At 48.4% G+C, this 5842-nt stretch overlaps 1 pseudogene; it reads right to left on the reverse strand.

Annotated features, from left to right (window-relative positions):
• Positions 1-400: 400 nt before the first annotated feature.
• On the reverse strand, positions 401-889 carry LOC107121053 (annotated as a pseudogene).
• Between the last annotated feature and the right edge of the window lie 4953 nt (positions 890-5842).

Below are 5842 nucleotides of genomic sequence, written 5' to 3' on the forward strand. Positions count from 1 at the left end.
ACCTTTGCTCTAGCCATCTCAGCTATTGTTTAATTATCTGTTGCTCTGAGGTGTACCATGGGGCTAGTCTGGCCTGAGAGCGGAGAGGGCACGCGGGGGGGGGGATTATATTGATGGCTTTGGAGAGCCAGCTATTCCAGTCCTCCACCAGCTCATCCAACTAATTGACAGAGGGCATTGGATCCAGCAGAGCATCCTGGTACCTATTTGGGTCTATTAGTCATGGTCTGCTCTTAGCCTGAAAACTGTACAACTCATTTGGGGGGGGGGGTCAAGAGATTTATTAGATACCCTTTGAGCACTATGTACACAGGAAGGCAGAAGTTACTTCTTAGTTTCTTCCTCCTTAGACAAAGTCTTGAAAATCTCCTCCTTGGCTTGCAGGCATTCTTCACGGTGCTTACGGGCCTCGGTCAGCCAGAAGCTTCTTGCGAGCCTTATCTGCCTTCAACTTGTGGATGTGCTCCATCAGGATCTGCTTATTCTTGAACATGTTGCCCTTCAGTTTCAAGTACAAGCTGTGGTACATATGGCGATCGATCTTCTTGGACTCCCTGTACCTCTGAAGGAGATGCCTCAGAATTCTCATCCTTCTCATCCAGGTAACTTTCTCAGGCATACGGGCATTTGCCGTACCTTTTCTCTTACCAATGCCCATGTGCCTACCCTTCCGGCGGGCCAAGGTGTTCTTCCTGCACCAAGCACGCAAGTGAACAGTAACAGGCTTGCGGATAATCAGACCATCTTTGATCAGTTTCCTGATCTGATGACGAGAGTTTGCATTTGCAATTTCATTAGTCTCATTAGGATTCAGCCAGACTTTTTTCTTGCCACAGCGCAAGACGCTAGAGGCCAGCCTCTTCTGGAGCCTGAGCATACTCATGGCGGCCGCACCCACAGCCCTGAGAGGAAAAAAAAGCTGTACAACTCATTTTAAGCTGTACAATGTTTATTTTTTATGTCCACTTTTATGATGTTTTATGTTTTTGTGATGTTTTATTTTGTAAGCCATTTTGGCCAGGTTTCCTGAGGAGACAGCATAGACAATGTCTAAACAGGAGTCCAGGTTTCACATGAAGTACAAATGTGGGCATCCTGGTTTAATCTAGGCTTGTTCTCTAGGCCTCACTAGCATTAAGGTGATGATATCGGTGGTAGCAATCTAGGACTTCAGTGACTGTCTGCAAGATTAATTCCGGTTCCTTAAACCAAACCAACCACAGTTTTGTGTGGACATATCTGAAAAATGTCAAAACAATAAACATGTCTGCTGAAATGGGTCTTTTGTATAAAGAATTTTTTTTAATGTTGAAAGATTTCTTTGTATTATTTTTCTTTCATCCAATAGGACCAATCCACATTTTGGCAGAGTGCATTACAATTATCAATGGATTGCATTACATTTACTCCTGGTCTATTTATCACTAGGAAAGAATGATTTAAAGCTTCCAAGAATAATGATTAATATATATAAAAATCACACTTGTCAGTTAGCGGTGTCATTTTTGCTTTTAAATCTGCCTCAGAAAAGTTTCCATCCACAAATCACAAGCACTATAAGCAAGTCAGTGTTTACTGGCATCTATGAAAACCAACTGAATTCCGTAACCTCCTGTATTTAAGGAAAGTTGTTTACACTCTAGCAGCAAAAATGTCACAATCTGTGTCATTTGCTAATAAGGAAGTGAATGTTCCCTCTCAGCAATGTGCTCTGTACAATGTACATCAGAAGGATGTGGGACATTCATGACTGTAACAAAGGAGGAGAGAGTGCGTATTGAGTATAATATTTTGTTGCCAAGTTTGTACATTTGCTATTCTAGTATGATTTGCTGACATGAATAACCCTTGTATGTGACACTGAAATAAAACTACATGTTTTTGAACTGCTTTTTGCTACCACACTGATATTTTATTTATTCTGGCCTGTATTACAAATATTTTTACTACTGAAGCCTTTACAGCCTGGACCTGCATAACCAAGAATCTCTTCCCTTATGGCAGCAATCCCCACTGTGGTACCCACCCCACTGATGTGCTTTCTGGGTGCCCTCTTGCTCTTTCATCAAAGCAAAGACCCCCTTCTGTCTTTCATCCACTCAAGTGGATTAGGAGATGCTTCATGAAATCCCAGGAGACATCACCTTTGAGGCATCACTTTTGTGTCTGCAGAGAATCCGGCCCTACAGGGGGCAGACAATGGCATGCCTCCTGAGGGCCGCCTTTGTCTCCTCAAGAGGAGGAAGGGGGAAGGGCTGCGGTGCAGCCTGGACTCCAAAAGGGGGAGTGGAGCTGGCGCTGCTTTTAACAGCAGGCTCCGCTCTACCCCCTTCAGTGCTTGCCTCGTGCTTGGACTGAGTAGCAGCTCTGAGCACGATGCAGGGTAGAGGGCCTTTTTTGCTGGCTTCAGGCTTACAGAGGAGGCCTTTGGCTCCATAGCCTTGGCTGGCCTGTGTCCCTCAGCGGTGGTGATTATGGCGGCAGTGATCACAGCAGCATTGGCGGCCGTGTTGGCGGTCGCAGCGGAGTGCGGGCCCCAAGAGGCGGGCACTGCGGCCGTGGCGTTTGATGGCCGTGGCAGGAGTCAGGCAGGCTGCAGCGTTTGGCTGCTGTGTCAGGGGTCAGTGGCCTGCGGGGGCAGTGGTCTTCTTGGTGGCTTGCTTGTCGGGGCCGCAGCAAGGCGTGCGGATGTCAGGCGGCCCTCAGCGACCTGCCCCACCGTGTTTAAGCAACACACACACACATACTTAAGGAGGCATAGGGTTCTCTGGGGAGGGAGCCTTGGTAGGGCCCTAGGAGTTAGTGGCTGCAGTTGCAAAGCACCCTCCCAAAGGAGTCTCAGAGCAGCTTGCAAAATCCTTTCCCTTCCCTCAAAGCATCCTTGGTATAGGTGCAGTTGGTGAGGCTGCTGGGGTCCCAGTTCCCTTCCCTTGCACCTTTTAGGGCCATTCCTCCTTCCCCTCATACACTATTCACCCCCATTTGGATGGGTGGAGGGATTAGTGGAACAGCCATTTTGGGAGAGTGAGGTGGCCATTCTGAGGGTCCTTCCTGGCAAAATTAACAGTGGCCATTTTAGGAAGGTCTTTGGGGTAGCCATTTTAGACCTACCAATATTGAGAGGTAATTGGCATTGGCCATCTTGATAAAGTTTCGAGTGGCGGCCATCTTATGTTGCAACTTGTACAGTGCTGAGGTGGCCATTTTAGCAGCCATTTGAGTGGATACAGGTTCCATCAACTTTGAATAATTAAAATAGTACAAATAAATTAACGATTTAATATGGAAAAACATAATGGCATCTCGGAAAGGCAAAAGGGGGCCAAAGGACAAGGGGCCTGCGCCTAAGAGGCCCATGCCAGCACCCCCGCCACAGGGCACCGGGACTGTCCCCTCTTGGTCCGATGACGAGGACGAACGGGCAGAGCAGCAAGCAATACTGGACAGGCTGGCTGCATTAGAACAAGCTAGGGCCGTGGCGGTTCCTGCCCCCCAACAGGCAGTGGTGGGGTCTGACTGCAGAAAAGAGAGCTAGGCTGAGAGAAAGAGGTTTAGGGAGGAGGTGCTTAAATGTCTTTCTTTGATTGAATGCAGGCCTGCTGATGCTACGCCTGATGCTGGGACTGATACCGGGGTGACTGGAGCAGCTGGTGTTGAAACAGATGCAGCGCCGGTGGAAGTTGTTGAGCATGAACAGCCGGGTCCCAGGGGTAAGTGGGATCCTGCATTACAGTTTAGTCTGATGTAGCCCTGGGGGTCCTGGGATCAGGGAGCTGGCTCTGGGGTTCCACATGCCCCGCAGATGGACATTAAGGGTGTGCAAAACAAAAAATTTGGCCAATTCGGATTCGGCTGAATCAGGCAGAATCAATTTCAGCCGGCAGCAAGACTCCCACATGTCATTTTTGTCAGTATGAGCCGAATGTCAATTTCAGCCGCATTATATCCTATGAGGCATTGAAGTCAATGGCGAAAACATAGGGTATATTCTGGGGGCTGGAGGGAAGGGGGTTTGAGGGAGATGCTCCAAACTCTCAGGGTAGCTGCTGGAGCCTCTCTCCAAGATATCCACCAGGTTTCAAGAACATTGGACCAGGGAGTCCAATTCTACGGGCCCCCAAACAGGTTGCCCCCATCCCCTCCATTGTTCTCTATGGTTACCGGGATTTGGAAAAGAAGGACAAAGAGGAGATGGACGATAAGGATAAGGAAATCCTAAAGTGGAAGAAGGTTGACTGGATGTGGGCTAATTGGCTGGCAGGCTATTCAATTTATACTGATCTGTTATCCCGGTCTGAGCCATTGAGGTCCCCTGCATTATTCCAGTATTTGGACATAATTTACAAAACCTATACTGTCATGGATGCAATATGATGAGGAGTTCTGGATGACGGCAGCCATGAATCTCATGCTTCCATGGGATAGAATGCATCCTCATCTTTGGCTCCAAATTATGTCCATGCCCGGTCAAACTTCGGTTGAACGCTCGCATAGGGGCACACAGTGCAGAGTTTGCAAGGAGCTGTTGCTTCCCGTTGTGCCACAGGGCAGGTGGTTCAACCCCGCTTGCTCTGTTGGGAGTTTGGGTCATGGGGGGGTATGCAATAGGAAGTCATGCCCATACAGGCATGAGTGCCCGGTATGTGGGGGATCCCACTCATTTCCTATGTGTCCTCAAGGAAAGCTCCATAGGAGTCAGTGGCAGAGAGGAGGGGGTAGTTCCTCCTCCTCCACTGGTAAAGGGCCCCAGCCCAATAAACCTGAAGGCACTTGAAGCCTGGCTGCGGAGGTACCCTAGGGAGGAGGACAGTTTATTTGTTAGAGGATTTCACTGTTGGTTTTCATATACCTTTTCAAGGAATTAGGGCCCCATTTATGGCCTCTGATCTTAAATCAGTTAAGGGCATGAAAGCCGTGGTGAGAAAAAAGATTGCCAAGGAACTGGAGGAGGGATGTGTTTTGGAACCATTTTCTTCACCACCACTTCCTAATTTGAGAGTTTCACCTCTGGGGATTGTGCCTAAAAAGGCAGCTGGTGAATTTAGCTTAATTCACCACCTCTCGTATCCACGAGGTGATTCAATCAATGATGCCATTCCGGATTATTTGTGCATGGTGAGGTACACCTCATTTGACCAAGCAGTTTGTGTTGTACGGCGCTGTGGTTGAGGGGTGGAGTTAGCGAAGTGTGATATTAAGTCTGCGTTTTGCCTCCTCCCCGTGCATCCAGATGATTTCGAGCTGTTGGGTTTCTCTTTTGATGGCCAGTTCTTCATGGATAGGGATTTGCCCATGGAATGTTCTGTTTCATGCGCCATGTTTGAGCGCTTCAGTTCATTCCTGGAATGGGCCTTGTGTGCTAAAACGGGCCTTCAGGATGTTGCGCATTATTTAGATTATTTCCTTTTTGTGGGTCCACAAGGAACAGGCAGATGCGCTCAGCTCCTGGAGGAGTTTCACAATTTGGCCATGGAGCTGGGTGTTCCTCTGGCCCATGAAAAGACTGAAGGCCCAGTGCAGAGGTTAGTTTTTCTGGGTGTGGAACTGGATACAGTGGCTCAGACATCCAGACTGCCTATGGAAAAAATTGCGGACCTGTGGGATCGCATTTGGGCATTTCTGACATGAAGGCCGGCCACCTTGCAGGAAATCCAGCAGCTGGTGGGGCATCTTAACTTTGCATGCAAACTGGTTGCCCCCGGTTGGGCCTTTTTGCGCAGGATGTGTGATGCCATGGCAGGTCTTCTCCTGCCACACCACAGAGTGCATATTAACTGCACAATGAGGGCTGATCTTATGGTTTGGCAGGATTTCTTGACTTCATTTAATAGAGTTTCTTTTC

This window comes from Gekko japonicus, unplaced genomic scaffold, assembly GCF_001447785.1.
Source record: "Gekko japonicus isolate JY-2015 unplaced genomic scaffold, Gekko_japonicus_V1.1 scaffold289, whole genome shotgun sequence".
Taxonomy (NCBI): domain Eukaryota; kingdom Metazoa; phylum Chordata; class Lepidosauria; order Squamata; family Gekkonidae; genus Gekko; species Gekko japonicus.